This window comes from Colias eurytheme, chromosome 8 (assembly GCF_061535395.1).
Source record: "Colias eurytheme isolate Ceu_HAF_F1 chromosome 8, ilColEury1 Martin Lab GWU primary, whole genome shotgun sequence".
NCBI lineage: Eukaryota > Metazoa > Arthropoda > Insecta > Lepidoptera > Pieridae > Colias > Colias eurytheme.
Genome location: NC_142987.1, coordinates 7859813 through 7884684, shown reverse-complemented (window position 1 = coordinate 7884684; position 24872 = coordinate 7859813). Strand labels below are relative to the sequence as shown.

Sequence of the window (24872 nt, the reverse complement as noted above, 5' to 3'; positions counted from 1 at the left end):
ATTTTACATCTTTTCGTCATGGGTGTCATTTTCATGGTTTTTGGGGTAGCTATTAACGAATATGAGGTCAAAACTAAAATCCAAGATGGCGCCGTCGAAAATTTTACATCTTTTCGTCATGGGTGTCATTTTCATGGGTTTTGGGGTAGCTATTAACCAATATGAGGTCAAAACTAAAATCCAAGATGGCGCCGACGAAAATTTTACATCTTTTCGTCATGGGTGTCATTTTCATGGTTATTGGGGTAGCTATTAACCAATATGAGGTCAAAACTAAAATTCAAGATGGCGCGGACGAAAACTTTACATCTTTTCGTCACGGGTGTCATTTTCAAGGTTTCTGAATTCTGCTCGAAAAATATGTAAACGGTTGTAAGAAAAATATACTTACCAAATTATCAACGGTAACATTGGGGATTTGTACATAGCTGTCTCAAAAACCTTGAAAATGAAACTCATGCCGTAAAGATGTAAAATTTTCGTCGACACCATCTTGGATTTTAGTTTTGACCTCATATTGGTAAATTATAGCTACCCCAAAAACCATGAAAATGACACCTGTGACGAAATTTTGTCAAATTTTCGTCGGCGCCATTTTGGATTTTAGATTTGACCTCATATTGATTAATAGCTACTCCAACTCTTTGAAAATGACACCCGTGACGAAATTTTGTCAAATTTTCGTCGGCGCCATTTTGGATTTTAGATTTGACCTCATATTGATTAATAGCTACTCCAACTCTTTGAAAATGACACCCATGACGAAAACATTTCAAATTTTCGTCGGCGCCATCTTGGATTTTAGTTTTGACCTCATATTGGTTAATCGCTAGCCCAAAAACCACCCACATTTGCTACTTAGGAAAAGTTCAGATTTAAAGATATCATAGGTAATGTGACGAATATTATTTATTTCACTCCGACCGTTTCTCGGAATAACATACATTTACTAAGAAGGGTTTAATATATTGCCGGTAACATAATATTATGATGTATGATAATAATTAATAATTCATAAAAAAGTATTTTATACATTTCTTAAAAAGCTTCGATATTGTATACAATAATACAAATCATTAATTGATTATTATTCAAATTGTTGTAAAATAGTCACACTTTTTTAAGTTGGTTGAATACACTAACTTACTTATTACATACTTATATTCAATTATTATTTTGCCTTTTTTATTTATTTTGCTTTTAATTATTATTACCAATATTTTCAGAAGAAAATAAATTAATGTATCCAGAACGAGAGTTTCATTTTAAACTTTAAATGTATGTATAAAATAGACCAAAAAATTTTTACGAGAAATTAACAATAAATTATCTTTTATATTGTTTCTATCGATTTGAATAATAAAATAAAATTTGAAAAAGGAATGTTTCCTTTCAGAAAAATTTGCTATCCCTAGTATTTCAAGTATTTTCCATTCAGGGCACATCGAAAATTTCCACACTGTATATATACAAACAAATATATAAATATGCAAATATTGCTCGTTTAATGGTATAGGATAAGTAGTAAATTTATTTATCAACAACATTCCTACGATAGCAAATAAAATCGAACTACTGATTTATTTATACTGTGGCATAATCGCCCGCCTTCATAGGTCACCGGAGTTCATGCCGCGCCGGCTCCTGCGCAACGCGGGCGCGAGCCATCTCAGTGCCTAAAATGCCTAAACTTTCAGTACAAGGGGCTCTTAAGTACAAGCCTAATGAATTCTTTTGGTTTTGGTGTTTGAGAAGGCTGTATAGCGAACCCAAATTGACCACGCCCAATAGAGAGATCCGCCCCTTACCCCATTTATTCGACTAGAGAAATACACTAATATAAAAACCGAATTTCACAATCTTTGCTTGTATCAATACCACAATTCACAAACAAATAGTTTCCTGTTCACTTATACTTCTAAAATTATGTTATAATCTCACATGTACATTGTATAATATCATTATCTAATTTAATAACAAGCCTAAAAAACAATTTATAAAATAAATAATCAATTCGCAATTCTTGCCTCGCATTTTCGCTCTTCATTTTTAATGAGTTCACTTTTCCAGAGAAACACAAACACAAAAAAAATGTGAAGACATTTTCGTGCCCCGCAACATTCAATTTAACAACTCGTTTGAGGCAATCTCCATAATTACCGATGAAAAGTAAGCGATACCCTTTTTATTGGTGGCGTATTTTATTTCTCTAGTGTATTTAGAGGCATTCGTCAATTAGGGGAGTTGTCGGTATCTGTTAGTGAGCCAAGTTTCTGTTTGATTTGACGTTTTTACTCTAATGACGCCCGCCCACAGCCTAATGGATGATGGCTCCTCATTTATTGACATTTCAACGCAAGCTATTATATTCACTTGTATTGATAAATTAATAATGCGTTTAGAGATGAAATAATCGAGGTATTGAGAATATTATATTGTGTTTTGCATATAAATAGCTACTAAAGTTTATTCGAACTTTACTCAAATACAGCGCAGTGACCTTTGATATTATAATATTCGCTTCCTGTTGCTTATTATATGGATACTCTGATCGCAACCTCTGACTTTTACGGAGGACCTGTTGCGATTTCACCCTTCGATTAAAATTAATTATCTTCGTCATATCCATATCATATTGTGTTCCGTGCTACCAAAATGAGTATGTAATTACTAAAAGCCTTTTTACTAATTACTTAATTTTCCACTATAAATTTCAACGCTAAGTTTAGGTACCTAGGTAACTAAATGACTTTAAAGTGATGTATTTCAGAATAGTAATAGAATAAATTGAATTAATTAATTAATTATAGTTACGTTAGTAAACAAAAATATTGCGAATGTATTGAACAAAGGCAAATGTCAAGTGATATGGATATCTTGGCCATTATTGACATATTAATTGCCAAGTCATTGATCCCTTCGCGTTCCACTTTCAAATCGTTTAGCTTAATTACATAGACCTAATGTCGTTCTGCAAATGTCATCATAAACTCGTAATTAATCTGTTTTCAGATGTCGAACGTAATTTTTTTATATTTGTTTTCTTTTGTGGCATATACAAATGATAACTTTTTTAATGTTAGAATTGTATTAAATAATAATGATTATTAAAACATTGAACGCCTATAATTTGCGAAAAACACGTGGCGCTGTAAAATAAATAAACAATTAGGCGTTTATTTTATCTATGCCAAGTTCCAAGAATTCATACTGACATTTTGTATCTGCACCATTTTCCCGCTCATTTGGAAAATAATTGTGGATGCAACAATTACAATAATAAAAACCCTTTTCGTAGTTCGTTAGTTTGTTGTATAGTTTTATTTACGAAGGAAAAATTAGGTAAGTTCATAGTTATAACCGTGAAAATCGGTAAAAGTTACCAATGCGTAACTATGCCTCTCTCCTAAGTAATGAAGCGGAATGAAATTCGTCTTTTTGATAAAATGTACTTGAAAATTAATTCCCTTAAAATGATATTGGAACCATAACTAAATATTGGTTTATTAGTATCCGTTGTATATAAAGCTTTGCAATTGATTACTGCTTTTAATGTAATTACTTCGAATATCAGAGCGTTATTGTTAGCGCGAACAATAAATGTTATAAATAGGATTGTTGGATTACTATTTATAATTTAGGTATATAATACTAATGTTGCGTAACTGTAGAGTAAATATTGGTTTGAACATTATGGAGCACTTGGTGGTCAGTTGTTTTTTTACTTTAAAATAATAACAGGTATTCATTGCATATAAAAAGGAAGTACATGTACATATTAATAAATAGTTATCAAAGAATACAGCTGTAGTATTCACTTCACTTTTTTTACTTTTTCAATGTTTCATGAGTAATGAGAGACTTAGTTATATCACAGATAATATTATATTACATGATATTAGGAAGGTACATTATAGCACGTGAAACATAAAAATATGTACGTACTGAAGGCTACAATAACGCAAACAGTGAAAATAATCAGTAATCATCCCACAATTATTTAATTGTACATACCATATTCCTACCACATAGGCTATAAAATAAATTTATGCATAATTTATAAGGTTATGTTTATTCCAAAATGACATCATGCTCCGTTGCATTATTTCTAACTAATAACTCGAATTATTTTAACAAGATTTACATTGTATTTTTTTCAGGAACCTGTTATCAGCAACCTGCTTCTGTTTTAGGTATGTATCTGTACATATTCCTTTTCTATATAGGTATTTTATGTTTCCAGTTTGATTGTCGGTTGTTTTGCTTACTCTTCAGTGAATGATGTATAATATTACTATAAGGTTTTCGGCCGCGGCTTCGCCCGCGCAGTCAAAGAAAAACCCGCATAGTTTCCGTTCCCGTGGGATTTCTGGGATTGCGTCATTTTCCCGGGATAAAAAGTAGCCTTTCCTTTCTCGGGTATCAAAATATCTCCATAACAAATTTCATGAAAATTGGTTCAGTAGTTTAGGCGTGATTGAGTAACAGACAGACAGACAGAGTTACTTTCGCATTTATAATATTAGTATGGATAGTATGGATATTACTAAGTGGTAATGAGCTGTTTCATAACCATGTATAGAAATTATAATGTATTATGGTTTTGATGAGAACATATAGGATATTTTTTACAAAACATTATTGAATAACATAAAATATTATGTAATTATGGCTACGTAAGTGTACCTACCGCTACCCACACACATCGACAAAACACAAATTGCAATACTATTTCATATTTAAATGTCAAGTCATTAATGTAAGTTCTTTTACTTGTGAGGTCTAGAAAGCTAAACATTACACGTATGAGTGCGCTTGCGCTGTTTCGCTATTATATTGTTATCTGTAGCCATCGGATTGTGTCGACATTAATTTTAGGCAATCATACAATTTCATGGTACAAATATGTTGACAAAATTGTTCTATCTTGATGTGTTTTACAATTATAATGATATTATGAACATGATACCTTGATTAAAATTCAAAATGTATTTAAAAGTGTGTTATCAATAAATATTTATATTTTATAAGCAGTTATATTATGTCCTCGTCATATTACTATTGATATTATTAAATATGTATATGTAACATAGTTTTGACTTCTGCCATTTACTTTAATTGACCTCATTGACATAACGAATGGTGTTAGCGACTTGTAGGTATCAGAACTAGAAACTAGAAAGGTTTTAGCTAGCTTCTAGGTACATATATATTCAAATGATATTCAACGATTATCTATCTGTCCTTACAGAAAAGTAGGTCAGAGATTATATTTTAAATGTCTTCTTATTCATTTCTTTTGCATACCTTAGCATACATAGGTATATTTAAACATTATATAATATATAATTGTATTCTTAGGTTATAACATATCGAGTCGACTAAGCTCCTTAAATAAAGTTAAAAAAAAACTTACAAATGATACTGAAATGGCTTGGATTGCATTCTGCGTATATTGATACTTTCCTTACGATTCGCTTTTAAAATCATCGCAGCATGAAGATATCTGGGCACGCGTAACATCGCGTGACCGCGCCTTCCGCTTCCGATGCGCAGGAGTCTCGGATCGACTTCACTTGACGCTCGTATATGCGTAGGCGTTGCGATGTAAATCGATCCGCGATTGTAGATTCATTCTAATTTTACAATAGTTATGCGTATAAAATGTTTTATGAAACGTGAGTGAAGTTTCTGATAGAGGGATAGAAGGCGGATAAAAATAACTATTGTTTGATGATGAGGATCTCTTATACTTTCTCTGCATCCATAGAATCTATTGCATCTAACATATTTTACATGTAGTAACACTGACTAAGGTGTATTTTTACCGATATTCTCTACCACTAATACTACCGCAAAACAAACGATTCCTAATTACTATACTGAAGATATGTTTATGTATAATACACAAAGGTGTTCCTTTTTGCAGATCCCATTACCACTTTCCATTAGCGTTAGTGGTTAAACCTTTATCTATGTACTCCTCGATCTAACTGCAGCCTTGTTACTACAATACCACTTTATACTGAACTAATTGCTATCCTTAATTTTCTAGTGTTTGATTTTTCTCATTAAAAAATAAGTTTTAGTGACTAGTGAGCACAATAGAAAATGTGTAGTTGAATTTTCTTAAATTTATTGCTTTATTTGCTTTTTGTCTTTGTAATTTGTTTGGCTGTGAGGGACTAAATATAGACGATATTATTGTATCTTACTCGTTTAGGTGAAAAATAGGTTTCAATATTCTATTTTAAACCTTTCATAAGGTTTGTTTGTACAATATGATATACCTACTAAATGTATTTTATTTAATCCTTCTATATGAAACAGACAAGGTTCCGCGTGTATGTGGTATTTCATTTTGAACGATAATAACAAATATAATATTCTAAGCGACATTAAGTAATTTGCTCCGACGGGGCGATGACACCTGTTAAAGCGTGCCAAACTGTCTGATATATTGTGTTACGGCAAATTGTACACTAATTTATTGTGACTAAATAATGTATCACAAGATTATGAGATATCATTGTTTATTAGTCACGGGCAAAAAAGTACCATTCTATTAAAGGTATTTTTGGTCGCGCTCTACTTCCGTAAGGAAAATAAATAATATGTAATTCAGATGCACGATAGAATTGATTAGATACCTAGTTGATACAATCCGTACTAATATTAAAAATGCGAAAGTAACTCTGTCTGTCTGTCTGTTACTCAATCACGCCTAAACTACTGAACCAATTTGCATGAAATTTGGTATGGAGATATTTTGATACCCGAGAAAGGACATAGGCTACCTTTTATTGCAAAATATGTACCACGGGCGAAGCCGGGGCGGACCTCTAGTAATAAATAAATTCTTCTTTGTTGATTGACAATCAAGTTTGGTGATGTGATGTTATAGTAATGCCTAGTCATGAGTTAAGCAATGTTCAGTAGGTCGGTCCCTATACCATTTTTATTCAAGTTATTTTCAATAAATTTACACATAAAGTATCGATAATAAGAAGCCAGTTATATTTCCGCCGGTGTGTCAATGTCAGAATGCGACCCATAACTGAAATTTAAATTGAATTTTTTGTGCAGTGTGGGAAGTTATTTATTAAACAAGCACTTAAAGAATTTTATTCAGCCTTCGTAGTCTTTTGTTTACACTCAAAAGAACAAAAGATTCAAGATTTTGTTGTTGTGTATTCGCAATCCTTCAAATTATAAAAGTAGTTCTAGGTCGGCTAGGTCGACGATTCGCGTTGGATGTTTGCCAACCATTCATATAGATTCATCTTTACGCACATGACGCGTGAGGAAAGCTTTACGGATGGTAACGGCCAAGGACCCTGTATAATGATATCACAACATCAATAAAAATAACTGTTTATAATAAGACTGTAAGTTCCCTCAACGGCTTTTCTGTTCAAGGCAAGCGCGTGTAATGGTGAGATACAACAATTTGTCTATAACATTCTTTAATATTGCGGAAAAATTAAACATTAAAACAAGTAAGCACATTATGATATTATTAATAGATTTTATTTTTATTAGATCTTTGAAATAGGTACCTTCTAAACTGCCTACATTAATATACCGAGCTTTGCTTACCTACGTCTTGATACTGACCTGTGTTCGTTTTAAATTTGCGACAATATCCAAGATAAGTCAAACAAAAGAGTGATGTTCAGAAGTCATCGACACAGGCTCTTATAAATTATATTTACCTTGTTTCTAAAATAGTGTTAACTGATGTTTAAGGATGCCGTTTTGTCCTAAGTGTTCAATTTCGCAATGAATTAGCGGGTCATCTAAATGGACATATTGCTTAAGTCGGTAATGTAGAAACTCAATGCGATACTGAAAATTGATTCTTCAAACAGCTCTAGTTAAACGCTGATGTAATGAAGTGCATTAATGCAACGTATCTTGTGTCTAGTTACATCTGCATCGCTGAGCACATTGCCTGTTCTTGAGAGGTACAATTTCTTACGTATTTAAACGTTTAGATCGAGGAGGTATATACAATCACATTATTTTATATTCATACTAGAATATGTGAGGAATTTATTATTATCACCAATTATTATACATTGATAAATATACGACAGTAAATAGCAAAATAGAGACAAATAAATGAGAGCAACTTGCATATTTCTATAATTTTCTCCGTAGCAAATTCCATACAGATTTGTTAAGCTTTTTGTAACAAACAGCCATCCTCACAAAGTATCACGTTTGACATTCTAAAATAAAGTAGCTTATCCTTAATGTAAGATTAACAAAATAATATTTAATCAATATTCATTAATAAAATTGATAATAAACACTAATAAGCACAAGCACTAATCTATCGTATCCTATCCTATAAGCCTTCTATTTCAATCTAAAACGAAAGTTAGTCAATATGTAGGAAGGTATCTCCTAATCACAACATTTATTTACAATACTGTTATTTATAATATGAATCTATTAAGTAATCGTATATTAAACAAAATTCTCTGTGTGTTATAATACAACAAATTGTATGCAAAAAAAAAAGAGTCTTTGACATTCATCAGTTTAATACAAAAATGATGTTATTATGGTTCTACATACATGGCTGACTTTCTGTGTTAAAGGTGTCGAATCAAAATAATATTAGTATTCTGATTTCATGCTTCTAAAGTAGTGACGTCACTATTTTATGAAGATAAGCGTAGAACATTAGTTACGGACACGTACGAGGTTTGAATGAATATTGAATAGAATATGTCTGAATCACAGATCAAAGAAACTAAAGGGTCTGAATAGACAACGTTTTTGCCCGCCAAGATAAAGTCTGTAAAAAATGAATATGCATTTTTTCACTTTCAATGTCGTTCGTTACGGCTATTATGATTTATAAAGAGTTATTTGTCACTATAATACAATTATGATAACGCAAAACAAATAATGGGTACCTAGTTACGGATGATTACCTACTATACATATATTATAAACTATATCGCTTTATTTTGCGTAATTAATTATTTTATTTAAAGGAGGAAGAAGATCAAAATATAAAGAAATATCGCATAAATATGATGCAAATGATATCTTAGTTAATAGTAGGGATGTAACGATACATGATTTTGCCGATACGATACCGATACCGATATTTGTAGTAATTGTATCGGCGATACCGATACCGATACCGATATCGATGGCTTGGTAGAAAAATAAATACTTAGTGAATTATGCATAAAAAGTTACCAACATTTAACAGAGACTCAACTGTTAATCGTATTCTTTTAAATAAAAATGCCAAATCAAAAAACAACAAAACCATTTATTTTAGTATTATTATTTTACAAAGTCAGTTAAACTTTAAGTAATACACATACAATCAGTGCCTAATAAAAGTTTACTATTGGTAGAGTTTTTTCAGAAAACAAAGTGCGCACGCGCATCGGCCTCCCGCATCGTTCATGGGCAATGGGCGCGGTTTTTTGAATTGTTTGATATCGGTATCGGTTGTTTTATTATCGGCGATACCGATATATCGGCTTGCCGATTATATCGGCCGATATATCGGTATCGGTATCGGTATCGTTACATCCCTAGTTAATAGGTTCCGAATTATCAAAACGAATTAATACGTATCTAAATTTGTCCTTAAAAAGATAAGTTTTTAGTTTATAGTTCTAGATAATGTTAACTTTTAGTACCACCAACGATTTACGCATCAATTTTGATCTCGTGCAATCCTAACTGGGTTAGCTACACCAGTAGCGTTTGTATTACTTTAAATACATGTACATAGGTCTTAATAAGACGTGATATCTGAATCAGAATCATTTATTAGTCAATGTATGCCAGCAGTATAAAGGCACGACAGTCGGTCAGTCGCGCGATGCATGCTAAAACAGCTCCGTCACTTCTAGTTTCACGGATGTGAACATGTAAAACGATCTTTATCAATGTCACGCCACGGGAATTCGGAGAAAACACCGAAAATAGGGAAATCCAATTTAAATTCACTGTTGTGCAACTCTCACACTCATTGAGGAATAGAGTTCGCTTCGCTATTCAAAGAATGTGCTAAACTATACTTGCCTTGTGTTTCCTGTATTTAATTGATCTTTCTGGTTTCACGGTGCAATGTAGAGTGAAGGTTCAATATCACAGTTATAGAGCACATTGATTTTCAATTACTTTTACAAAATTCCTGTTTAGATACCTACTTGTAAATGGCATCTATAATAAATAAATATAATATAATCGCTATTTCATACCCCTAAGGCGCCTTAGAGATCACGTACACATCCAACAATGATTTTTTAACACCTAAATTTAAAGTGCGTTTATACAAAAAAAACCTCTTCAGCTTTATGTTATAGGTGTAGATTCTATAATTCATTGTGCTGCAATATATTAAAAAAAAAACATGACATATCGGTAAAACTAGAAAGCGTTATTATACTACCATACAATAATATTAAATAAATGCTAGAGAACTCGGTAAAACAATGTGTCGCGGTTATACAATAACTAAGAGGAACCACACGAAAGTTCTCATGCTCACTGACCTTGAAATTGTTTCTTGTATTATACTGTTTTCTAGGTAAAGGTCAGTTAAATATGTCCTAACAAAATAATATAATTATATACATGTAATTGCGTTTGTATATCATTACGTGAAGGTTTTTTGAACGTTAAAAAATACGACTTTGAATAAATATTACTGTCACTTGAAAGGCAGTCACGTACTTATACCTTATTATTATATGATGCCTTTTATTGTTCAATCATGTTATTCAGTTTTAGTTTTAAGCGGTCACAAGATAAAAGAGTAGGTATATTAAGATATTTTCGCAGTTCTGTAATTTTTTTTTCTGCATGAACTTTTCTGAAGAGCTGTACATTTTTAAACGTGAAACTATTTAGATTTTTAAATTAACATTAAATTGGAGGAAAGTGTTTTAAAAATGCACTTGGACTTCTAAAACAGTCAAACAAAATGGAAAAGAGTGTGCTGAAAGAACCTCATTTCCGTTCGCGACTTGCTCAATACATTTCATTTAAATACTTTCTTCGTCGTCTAAATGCTGAGTGGTTTTAATTTCTCACATCATCCTCTCATACGGTTGGAACAAAGAAAAGCTTTCTTCCACACTCCAGAGTATCTTCAATGAAAATGAATGCAGCCGCGTAATGAGGGCCCATAATATGCGAACATTGGAGATAAATTCATATATTTTAATAAGAAAATAATAATAGCATATTGATTCTTGAAGTCGATGATAATAATTTGTCAAAAATAACTGATTTATTGACAAATCCTTGTAAATCGCTATTCGCCTCTTTGTCAAGTGTCACGAACGATGGACTGGTAATCACTTACCGCATATGGTCTTCATATCCTATTGTCTCAATGCCCTTATACAATGAGTTATACATGTACGACAGCTATATGTGTTTTATATAGTATGTACTAGTATGTGTGTGTATGTGAGAATCCTGTCGCCACTCCTCGCATCGGAACAGTTAACCCACAACAATTTAGTCATTAACTACCTCGTAGGTAGGTTGGTAATTTGTCTCTTTCCTCCTCCTTTTTATAATCTGGAAAGCAATTTTGTACGCATGGAGTTAATGTTACGGCATGATTTGTATTCTTAACGTTCACGACATAATTGTGTGTGATATGTTATTATTGTATACCTACGAGCACGTGTAGCTGTAGATAAGTAGACGCAGTTATATGAAAACAGTTATATTTCTCTATAAATTGTTGTGCCAATATGTTAATTAATCATCGAAATTAATTAATTGTAGCGAAACGAATTCGAGAATATTCGCTAATAAATTTCAACGCTTGTAAGAAACAATTCCGTGTATTGCTTTTGTGCTACGAAGCTACATTTCGATATGAATATAAAGGAAGATATTATGTAATTTATCGATTTTATAAACCCATTAATGAATTCTAATTTTGAAATTTAATTATAAATCGAGTAACTACGAAGTGAAGCGTGAATTCAATTTTTAACGCTACAAAATTTAGTTACCTTTTGTTCATTAGACGTTGATTTCCTTAATTAGCGTTAAGTTTCGATAAAGCTTATCATTTTACCTTAATGAGTACTTTCTCAGGTTTGTAACTGCATAAAAATGTATTGTTAATTGTTACATATTTCTAACTAGTTTAAAATAGATTAGCATTTCATTTATGGTAATTAAGATAAGATTTGAAACAAATTGTTTCGTTGTTATTAATTCTGTATGTAACATTGATAATTATTCTTTAACTATTAAAGACAATGTAAATGGTTTGCTATCTTTTTAAATTCGATAACTACTTACAACTTTCTCACTCATCGGGTAAAATTATAATAAGTGAATTGTATATTTTCTTGTACGTATATGAAAAAAAACGTTAATTCATACATAGGTTCCCCATATTTTCATTGCAGGAAACAAATGGGTATAATAGTAGTCCAATAATAGTTAATTCGTCCTTAAGCAATAAAAGTTCCCCTTACCGATTTTGACCACGGGAACAATCTTGCCAATTACGCAGGAGATATATTGTATAGAGTACAAGGATGCGCGCAAACATATAGAACACGGGAATATCTGTAGTCTTATCATTCCTAAGATTCCACGAATAGGTCCATTATAGAATACAGATATTTTCTAAAATGTATATAAAAAAATTAATCGCTAAACTTATAGCTAAGCGTAAAGCTCGAGAACGGCTCTACCAATTCCGCGAAACATGAAAACGGGGCTATAGGGCAGAAATAACGTTTAGTGGGGCAGTTAGTCGAATTTAAGTCAGTTAGTTAGTAAAATTTCAACCAGATTTTCCGTTCAAGAACAGCAGACGCTTAATTTTCTTTTAAAATGTATATAAAATAGTCTGATGAATGTAGGTTACTTGAACAATGATGCACGAGTACGAGCGCAAAGACGCAGGAAGCAGTTTGTCATTTAGTTCGCGTCGATTAATTCATAACGAGCGAGTGACATCAACAAAGAGTTGCATTTTATTCATCGTATTTTTATCTAAGAATTAGTGACATATCACACTAGCGGATTGCGAGCGGTTTCAAAGCGGAGCGGGTGCGCAACGAATACGTTGCGGTTGCGCAGCGAATTCGTTGCGGACGCGTGGCAGATGCGCAACGTTTACGTCGCAGTCATGTACACTCATTAACAAAATGGAATCCGTGCTGGTTGTTACTTATAACTTGTGATAGTATAATAATTATGAGATCATTATTTTTTACGAGTTTCATAACATGTTAATGTTTAGGGTATTGTTTTATCTATTAAATCTTGGTCGAAATGCAATCAGATAACTTAATTGCTCATTAAGAAAGTTCATTAGTGAAATAAATGTTAAAGCTCCTTAACTAAAACAGGGCTATCTTATTATTAGATAAATAGCAGTGAATAGAAAATTTTATCAAGCAACCAGCAACTCACTATCACTTTGCTCATAATTAGGTTCACAAAATCTCTTTATAACATACGTTGCTATGGGAGAGATTATACTGGTCAGTCGTTACATACTTTTGGAATGTATGGTACATTCTAAAAGTCCTAGTAATTCAATTTTATAGCACCTTTTTTTAACAACTCCAGTTGTTATTACATCTTTAGTTAACTGTTAAGTAAGTGCATTTCCACAGTACGGTTAAAAAATTGAGTGCTACAGAAACGATGGAAATATTGAATGGAAGTTAGGCAAGGCGGAAGGGCTGGCTTTTGTGCGAGAGTATACAAAATGACGCGTCCGCAACGAATTCGCTGCGCAACCGCGGCGTGTTCGTTGCGCGCCCGCAACGTATTCGTTGCGCACCCGCTCCGCTTTGAAACCGCTCGCAATCCGCTAGTGTGATATGGCACTTAAAATATTACATATTATGTTTTGTTGCGATATATTTTGTTCGGTTTATGTTTATTGTGCTTGTTGCTCACACTATTGGAATATTATTCCTCTTTACATCTTAGGTTTAGAAAAAATTATAATAGTTCTCGATATTAAATCGATGTGTAATGTACCAATTATAATTAAGTGTCACTAAAAACAAGATTCGGTCTAATGTCCTAAAGTTGCAACGGCATTTATTTATAACGATTTTAATTTGTAACAGGCTCAGCGCTCTTTTATCTTTATATTTTAATTTAATAGTTTTAGGTTACCAAATGAAGTAACCATAGAATTAGCATAGAATGTATCTGAAAAAATCATCAGCAAATAGTTGGCAAACAACGGCACAATGCAATATTTATCTTAATTAGAACGTGGATCTTTCCCAGTTTCAATAATAAGCAATGGTTCTATCACATGCGATATTCAATTTATAAGATCACTTCTGTAGTGAAAAACTGTACCATTTCCCACCGGAGATTTTCCATGTTATTGTTTAGACGCGTTATCTAGCTGTTGTTATGTGACACTTTACGTAAACTACGAAGAAATAGTTGTAATTCAATATTTACTGTTTGTAACACAAATAAAATTAGTATCACGTATTGTTATTGTTTTGGTATTGTGTGTGGTGTACTGAAATATATTGTGCATATTAAGTAAAAAAGAAAAGGATTGTGCAGAAAAGAAGAAAGAATGGTACAGTGATTTGTATGTACAATATTGAATGACTATAAGTTGAATGTTAAGTCAACAATAGTATTGATATGTAATTACTTGATACTATACTTTCGTATTTCTCATTATCTTATACCTACGCGTATAAACTTAAATATACCCAGTTATATAATATATACTTATTATATTGTATAGGAGCTCCTGTCCGCTTTCTTGGTAATAAAAAGAAATAGACTCTAGCACTCAGGCATAATGTAGCGTAATAAGTAAAACACATATCAAACTGCATTTTCCGTAATTTTGGAGATTACGACCTATATAAAATAAAGAAACAATCTTACTTTGTCCTCTTTTAAATATGAGTAATGAATATAGATAAGACATTAACAAAAGGCTCGTATCACCATGATAATTAAATATGCTCGTCTTTATAACACAGTGTGTCATCTTCTTGTCGTTGTATTTTTGTGTTCACTTCATTTATCTATAGGTTGACGATATATACTTAATACTGTGCTTAATACATTCATTGTTTTCATCAAAGCCGAAAGTATATAAGTGAAAAGTGTAGTCAAAAAGTTGTAAGTATGAGAAATGAGAATGTAGAATTTTGACCACATGGCATTTTAAGTACGTATAAATATATCATTCAACACGATAGATATGCGAGTATTGCGTAATTTCCCTATGTGCCAAATACATACAAGTGCTATCAACACATCTCATTAATGACACCAAATCACTGTCCAAATAATGCATGGCGGATTCACGCTTAGCGACTACCGAGTACCGTAGTAGGTATTTATTTTATTTATAATATACCACAATAGACCGTCGACTAATGGAGGCTGTGATCAAGATGTTATCAGAGCTGTAGTTCCTTTGTTTATCTCCGTGTTGAATGAGTAAGGTGATCATTGCGTGCTACTATCGTTTATGTAGCCTTAGTGATTACTCGTTTCATTTTTCATAACACAAAAGGCCGTTTGTTGAAATAGTAATCGAGCGGTAAAATGAAAGCAAAGTGAATTAACTTATTTTGATACATTCTTTGTTGTGAAATAACATAGGTAATATGTTAGAACAATACACGAAAAAGCTTCCGAACCATATCACTAGATATAAAACGAAATCTACAGTGAATTAAAAATGCTATGCGATTTTATATCAACAGAAAGAACACTTGGATTCGAAGCTTTAAATTATTGATAAAGCAACCAAAACTATCATTTTGGGAGAATATAATAGAAGTAGTGTGCAAGTCTTAGGCCTTATTTTGTAGGAGTGACGAAAGCGAATGCATTCAATAACATTAATGCACCGCTGCATATGCATACAAGCGAATAATGAAAATTATGAAGTACGTAACGACGATGCTGTATATGTATAATATTATTACATAGTTTCAATACTATGTAATTTTTCTTTTGCTTAACGCATAATGTTATGTTCTTCGTATGATTCAAATGTTACTTTCATTATGAAGTCAACGATAAATGTTTGCTGTGTACATTACATTATAATATAAAGTCAGTTCCTACAATCTTCGAGGATATGCGATAGGTGTGTCTATTTAAAATGATTATATAATAATTAAAGATACACAGCAAAAAGTAAATTTTACATACAAGTAAAATATCTATGTTTTGCTACGCATCGTGCTACGTGGATGAACTTGAAAGTTCATCCACATGGATGCCTCTGAAAATATCATATAAAATTTGTTGTGATTCATTGCGTTCTGTACAGTTGAAGTATTTTATTTTGAATAAACTTTATTCAAAACTAAAAGACGAAACATAATTTTCAGTAATTAAACCAAATTAATGCTAATGTAAATCTGAAAATATACTGTTTTCGATTGTACGACATGCATCTCAAAGCTCAACGAAAAAGGGGTGCATTATTGTGTTTTGTTGCTTGCATTTGTTTGGAAAAATTTGGATGCAAAATCAGACATTGTTAGCCATATCAAAATATAAAAACCATCGTTCGTCCGATTTCCAATACAATATAAAAACACAAACGCTCCGTCAAAATGTTCGCTGAATTTGTGGAACACACTCGACGTACTTCAGGCTTGCATACAAACGATACAGAGGAAACAAAAAGACTCCAATTATCCAATTTGTAGCACGATATGAAGCCTTCGTTAATTTGTATAAGTTTCCAGCACACCGACCTTAATTAGTGTCATCGTTGAAATACAATTATAACAGCCATTTACTCCTAACGATATAAAGTTTATCACTCTTTTTTATCTCCTGCGTTTGATAAGATTGAGGTCGGATAGATGCGGTTGCTGTGTTTTAGACCGCTGGAAAATATGTACATTGTTCTGATTTCGGCGTCATAAGGCTTACTACTGGCTGAAATCAAATTACTTTTTTATAACCCACATAAAAGAATACAGTTTAATCCTGCATTTACTTTATAAAAGCCTTCAAGTATCTTTCAGATTTTTTAATGGAAAATATATTTTAAGAAAAATTACAACAGGATAAATAGGTGTTATTATGACAAAATTCTATATATATCTATTGAAATTATATATTACAGATCTAAAAATAGTTTTTGAAAAAGGAATAAATTTTTATCTAAGCTTTGTTGTTCAGCACGAGCAATTTTTATTTTTATCTACGGAAGAATACCTAGTGGAAAATTCCCTTTTAAGCGCATATTATGAGTCCAAACTTAAAAACACCTCTTAGTGGTTTTCATAAAAACACCTGTCCGTAAAATTATATGCTCTACCAACCCTTTGGATCATAACAGATTAAAATATTTTACTTCGTCATCATGCTCACAAATATTTGCACACTTCAATCAGTTCAAATGGAGTTTTTTTTTTCTGTAATATCTGGTTTATACGACCTACATCGCCTACACAAAGGGAGTGAAAGAAATCTATAATAACAAATTATTATTCGCATTTGCATTGCCTCCTGGAAACTAGAGAATATGTTTAATAAATTATGATCATATATCGCAAATCGCTTCTTTTTCTCACAGAACTCTATAAATTCGTATCAATTTTCATTATTGCTTCATAGTTATAGCCATTTATCCATACTCCTTTTTTATATTCCATTTCATTTTTCATCTCCATTTTTTTTGCATGCTATATTGTATCTATTGGCTGAACATGTTTGTACTTTATCAATATTATTGTATCACCATGTTTTAATACAATATTTATAGCAAAATAAATATTTATTTATTCATTTCTGATGAGGTCTATATTTTTAATACTAATTGTGAGTTTTAAGAGGGCATTTCACGTTACGGGACTTAGACGCGGCGAAACAGTAAAACATTTGCCACGTGTAAAGAGAACAAACAACACACATTAATTATATTATAAGAAATGGAACGGCTATATAGTTGAAATGCAAACTTGCTTGGTCCAAGCAATCTAAATCTAAGATCAGAGTGAAGGGAATAACTAAATGATTATTTACTATGTAAATCGTGGGAAAATTTCCAAGACGTGCGTATTGGTTGTAATTACAAAAATTTTGAAATCAATAGCAATTTAAATAGTTTCAATTTTATGTTTTAAATCAGTTCAATTGTTTTGTTATAGTTTTGAAGTTTGAACTATTTAACTAAAATAATTTTAATTATCAAGAGTCTCAATTAATTACAGCTACTATTTAATTTAATATTTTACATACTATAATAGCTATTGAACTTTCTAACTTTTGTTTGAAGTAACGGATAAAGCTTCTGCAAAAGTTGCAGGATAATTAAACAACCCATAAATATGCCTTAAATAGACTATAATAATTGTCTACATTTTTGTATTAAGTATTAAGTTATATGTATTAGTAATTTTTTTAATAATACTAAAGAGAAATAGCTCAATGATTTATAGCGTCGATAATATCCATTTTATAAACATGTAAAGTAGTTTTTTACAATAACACCTTTTTATACACAACATTACATTACATTTTCATTTACATTTTCTGCCGTGTATTACTTACATGAATATTACATTGCGTAATATTATTTTATTGCTGGTTTACGATTATATGTAATAGAGCGTATCGCAAACTACTTTGTACCTATCGTGAATCATATATGTAACTACATTAATATTTTTTTTACACTTTTTATTCCGTACACAAAAATATTTGACAAAAACAAATGGGCTCACAAAGACCAATATACATAGGAATATACTCCTCTGAATTCAATACATCCCAACCTATTTTGAATGTTTTTTTCCTTTCCAAATTTCACGTAGTATTGTGTCAATATTGTAAACGAAATCTCATAAAAATCTTTCTTATCGTTTTAATTACTTGGTTAATATAATAAAATAAATACAAGATTGTTTAAATATTTTGACTTTAACTTATACCAAATATTTATAGTTCTGTTTTTGCTTTTTAAGGAGAGTATACATATTTTAAAATTGAAATTGAAATAAATTGATTAAAATTGAATAGAAATTCCTATTAATTTCCAAGTTTCAACGAAATAAATGTTCAGAGACGACATTGATAGTTCATATTTAAATCGTTTATAATCTATACTAATATTATAAAGCTGAAGAGTTTGTTTGTTTGTTTGTTTGTTTGTTTGTTTGAACGCACTAATCTCGGTAACTGCTGGTCCGATTTGAAAAATTCTTTCAGTGTTAGATAGGGTAAGTGCACCAGTGAATGAAACCTTAAGGCAATTCTCAACTTTGATGCGGGTAATTAAAAACAATTTCAGTAATATAGCATCATGACCTCTACCATCGTGACTGCAAACTATTCAAGATTTATTAAAACGCATGTTTCGAGCTACAATTAGAACCGTTATCAAAATATTTGATAATTTAACCGAAAATACCCTAAAACACCAGTGAATGAACGCCATTTTCTAGTAAATGAACCCAATAAAAACCAGTAAATGAACACAAATATTGTATTTATTAAAGTATGAAAAAACAACAACAGGCAATCAACAATAAGTACCTAGGTATTATTTATAACAATTTTTAAAGTCTTATTTCAACCACTGTCTTAAGACTATAAAACCAACTAAAATCTACCTCTCAGTCTTTAAAAATTAAACTTAAAAAGTGTTCTTCAACGTAATTATTAAATTCAATAAAGATATGCTTAATCTGACAATTCAGTCTCAAAATTAACGATTATATGTGAATTTTTGGAAAAAAAATATTCGCGGTCATGGTGACTTTGGACAGTAATTGAACTATTGGTGTCATTGGTTGTAATTGGTAATTGTAATTGGTGGTGTGGTAAAGTATCATACCACGGCAATGGTATAGGACTTCTAAGTTTTTCATAATTGTAATTGTTTGTTTCATTTTGGATAATAAAGTTTACTATGTCGTCTGTGGTCTCAAGCCGTGACTTATTACTAGTGTCGAATAGAATGTTGTCGTCAAGAAGAATGCTGCAAGTCTCATTCCGAACGGATGGATTGACTTAATTTTCCTCAGTGCATACATGAATTTGGGCTGATTCAGTAATAGTCAACACGACAGGACTGCTTGGATTAGGTGAGGAAAGATGAGGCTCTTGGTCAACGAAAGAATTAGTCTCTTGATTTTCAGCAGACGCATTAGATAAATCAAGTGGAGTATCTGTGGCTGGTGGGGGTTTCATAGGTTGACGTCGGTTCTCAAGTTTTGCCCTACATTTACTCCATAAAGCATATAAATGGTGTACTTGAGCTCGATTATTTAGTAATATAAGACTGTATAAATTCGTTTTTGATAGTGTGTCCAACTTCGTATTCGATCACCTTCATTGTACTTCTTAAATCGTCCTTTTGATCATCAGTAATGCTCGCGTCCATATCTTTAGCTATTTGTTGTCTTCTTGTATTGATTCACTTAGAATAGTCAACTGCATTTGGGTCAATAGGAAATAGCCCACAAGTCTTGAAGGCCTTTTGTACAATTTCGACTTTGATTGATTTGTCATAAGCCTACACTTTTACCAGATCTATTATTAGTGAATTTGGTATTTCTTTGATTTGTGTCCAATAAATTTTTAACTGTATCATAAACCTCTTCTGGATGCATAGGAAAACCAACCTTGGCTTTATTTAAAATCCAGCGAGCAAGTTTTCGCTCTTCTTCAAACGTTAGCTGCGACACTGGACCCATTTTTCGTTGCCACGGAACTTTATTGTTGATTTTGTTGTGTAGAGTTGACTTTGGTATGTTATATGTTTTGCTCGCCTTATTTATACTAGTTTCACCTCTGATTATAGCATTCAGTGCTTTCTCCAGTGTCTCTTGGCTGTACCGAAATCTAGTATATGACTTTTTGCTGTTATTCGTGTAACACTTAAGCATAATGTACTGTCGGAAGAGCGAGATGTCCTAACACAAGCATTTAATTGCTTAAAAGGATGTCTCAATGACTGTTAAATTGTAATACTATTTGTTACAGAATAAATATTTTTGATTTTTTTTTTGATTTTTTGATCCATTGTATTTGCCTTAAACAATAAAACAATAATTTTGAAATATATAGTTACATTTATAGTGTCTTGCCATGGCCAGCTATCAGCCGAATACGACCTACCTACTTAATAATTAGCAATCACAAAGTAAAATTTGATTTTCGTTCATTCATTGGATCAATAAAAGTTAAATTACCGGTAATTGAACACGTCAGTTTTTCATAGTCCATTCGATGGATTTTAAAAACCAATGAATGAACACCTGTGTTCCAATACTAGCCAAAAGATTTGAAATCATTTTCGGAACGTGATTTGTAAAAATAAACTTATTACCATCAGCCGAAGTTAACTTATTAATAAATCTTTAAAATTTTTGATGTCCCAGTGAATGAACGGCCGTTCATTCACTAGGATTTTGGCAATTTTTAGAGCTAGTGCATGAACACGTGTTTTATTCAAATTCTACTAGCAAATATGAATAAAATTGACTGAAAATATAAGCAATAATTTATCTACAACCTCTATGTAAACAAAAACCAGTCTAAAACCTTGAAATATGACTACAAAGCTACGATATGAATAACAGTGTCTTACCTGGATCCTAAATTCCTGTCCATACAAAATATATTTGCCTCACACGCGTTAACTTTCCATTGATGCCATTTTGCAACTAAGCTATCTATTTAACAAGAATTGGTGTTACTATCTCCGAAACAATGTTACCAATGAAAAAAATACAAAGTAGGTTGGTAGAAGTTGTTTATTTTCTTATTCTGGAGAAAAAACCACGTTCCGTTCATTCACTGGGGTGTGTTCATTTATTGGTGCACTTACCCTAGTCCATTTATCGAGGAAGGTTATAGGCTATATTTCACCACGCTACGGGCAACAGGAGTGGAGCCACGGGGGTGAAACCGCGCCGAGCAACTAGTTTATTTATAATCACAATTAATAACTATTACTAAAAAAAACAACAGATTTACCAAAAGCTTGTAGGATTTCATTAAAAGGTAGAGAAACAATCATATCATAGCTGTTTACATGGGCGTAGCCACGGTGGGGCAGGGTGGGGCACTTGCCCCACCCTGGCTCTGATCTGGAAGGTACCTAACCAAATCTAAAAAACGTAATTATCTAGGTACTGACTACAAAACTTAATATCCGTTAAAAAATTCTCACTCGAAAGTTGTCAGTCGACACAAAAAAATGCGATCTAAACAAAAAGCTTGCGCTTCTATGTTACATGATTTAAACCACTTTTGGTGCCAGAAAAAGTAGTGTAGTACTGTTACCCCATTCAAAGCTGTTTTTATTTAGCCAAATTCGCACTAAATTTCCCATCCAATTTCACTTTTGTCTTAGGATAAGTTACTGACCATAAAAGCACAAAATGCTGACAGATCCAGGTGGAGCTACGCTCGCAATCTTACATAAAAGTTTTTGGCCGATATCTCGGAAACTATCCATTTTAAGGCACAAAATATTGGGAATTTTTTGTAGGTAGTAAAATTTTACACCTTTTATACTTTTTAAACTTTATGTAAAACTTTCCGTTTACGATTTATGGCCTATTTAATGAGCCGGTTAATCATCTTTGGCAAGTAACTCTTTAAATATTGGATTTATCAATGAAATGCAAAGGCATTAATATATTATACATATGCATTATCCATTTATTAAGGTTACTTTATTTGAAACTTTTTTTTCTAATCCTTTTTGAGTTATTTAACGTTTGGCGATAAATAGTAAATTTCAAGGTACCTATCATGTATGTTTCGTATATATTTCGTACATAATATGTTTCGTATATATTCTAAATAATATTGAGTAGTTATTTTATATTCGGATGCAAGAATAAAATAAAGGAAAATATTTTTAAAAATTTATTAAAAATTTTCTGTAAAAAAAAAATCAAAAATTTTGCCGTTTCGGAAACGGTGAAAATCCACTTGCATTGGAAATTTCTTCTTCGTTTTTATTACATCCGTAAAAAAGCTTTTGGCCTGCCAGGTCACTCGCCGAGCCTCGGCATTTCTACATTATACGTGGAACAACTAAAAAAATATGGGCACTAGAAAAAAAATTTCAAACAAAACTTGTAGAGAATAAAGTGACCAAAAAACTATGTACAAACATGCACTTTATTCATTAATCCAATATTTTAACGATCAACCGGTTCATCAAATAGGCCATAAACCGTATTTATGGTTTATTACTATTTAGTAAGTTTTACAAAAAAATTTACATGTATAAAATATGCGAAATTTTACTTTCTACAAAAAAGTCTAAGCAACTTTTGCCCTAAAGTGGATAGTTTTCGAGATATCGGTCAAAAACTATAAGATTGCGAGCAAAGCTCCACCTGGATCTGTCTGCATTTTGTGTTTTTATGGTCAATAAGTGACCATTAACCTAAAACAAACATGAAATCGGAAGTGCAAGGTTTTGCTTTATTTACTGAGTTATTTAAAATGGTTCATTTTTCTATTTACATAGACCTATATTTTATGGTAAAAAGGAATCATATTATTGTATTAGACAGATAAACTATATAATAGAGGGATGAAATTTGCAATATAAACGGCTGTAGGTATCTTTTGTTTGTTTTGATTTATTCACTTATAATACCACAAGAGCTTCAAAATTATCGGGTATTTTCCGATAGGTTCGTTGCAAACAAATGAAGGAGTCAAGTTTTTAGTCAAGGTTAAAAAATCACGAGCGCGAAGCGCGAGTGATTTTTCCTGAAAAACTTGATGACTTTATTTGTTTGCAGGGAACCTTGAGGGAAATGCCAGATAATTTTGAAGCTCGTGTGGTATTCGGGAGATTATTTTTCCGTCCCAAATGTCGGCCAATAATTTCACAATTGAATTGAACCTGTCAGTTTGACGTCAACGACCAGAGAAAATTTTCAAAAAATTATCAGTATAATACCATGTAGGTTGTACCACGTGACGTCGAATGGTGCAATTCTATTGGTCGATATTTGGGTCGGACAAATAATCATTATTATTTCAGCTTGATACCGCCACGTGTTCTTGAAAAAAAAGGTATTTTTAGACAGACAGACGCACAACAAAGTCTGCCTGTCGGTTTGTCTGTCAACACACTTTTTCTCAGGAACGCGTAGAGTTATCAAACTGAAATTTATATCGAATACTCAAGTCTACGGTCTCTTAAAGCTTTTAAAAAAATCAAACTTATAAGCCAACGCAATCAATAAATACAGCCATTTTATGCTGCAAATCATCGCAAATTTCGACATTCGCAATCCCTTGCAATGTCGAAATTTAGGTTTTGATTCCCATCAAAACCTACATTGTACCTACTTCCCGTGAACACAGAGTCTTGAAATTTGGTTAAAAGCAATGTCTTATAGCACAGATAAAGGAAAAATTGCTAAAACATACATTTTAGAGTTACAACATAATAAAAAGTAGGTTTATTCGGAGCCCTCGGTGCGCGACTCCGACTCGCACTTGGCCGGTTTTTTTTTGCCCCACCCTGTGCCCATGGCTGTTTATAGGTCGCAGAATTTTCCATATCCTACATCCATTCTCCACGTGCTGATATAGACGAATTATTATTTTAATACACATGTATATTATAGAGTAATATTTAGATGTGTTGGTTTTATTTGTGTGCAATTTTACTACAATGTCATGAATCACGACCATGTTTTTCTAGTTATCTATTGCACGCGCACATTACGTGACCTTTCTATTAATTAACACATAAAATGGTTATTTTATTTGATGAGCAAGTACATTTTACCAAAATAGCATTATTGCAAATATAAAACGTCATAGATTCACTTTATTCACAGGTTCTAATATCCAATATCTATTAGAATGTCACGTAG

General features: G+C 32.0%; 1 protein-coding gene and 1 long non-coding RNA gene across 2 annotated transcripts in view; one reads left to right on the top strand and one right to left on the bottom strand.

The window, feature by feature from the left end:
* The window catches only part of LOC149906645 (uncharacterized), a 118136-nt gene that overhangs the window by 53135 nt on the left and 40129 nt on the right, over window positions 1-24872 (bottom strand). The gene's annotated exons all lie outside the window — the stretch shown is intronic.
* Window positions 1-24872, top strand: part of LOC149906648 (extracellular serine/threonine protein CG31145) — a 76063-nt gene that overhangs the window by 23454 nt on the left and 27737 nt on the right. Inside the window, exon 2 of the mRNA XM_090104808.1 lies at window positions 4161-4193. The gene's annotated coding sequence lies outside the window, so the exon portion shown is untranslated. The remainder of the gene's footprint in view (window positions 1-4160; window positions 4194-24872) is intronic.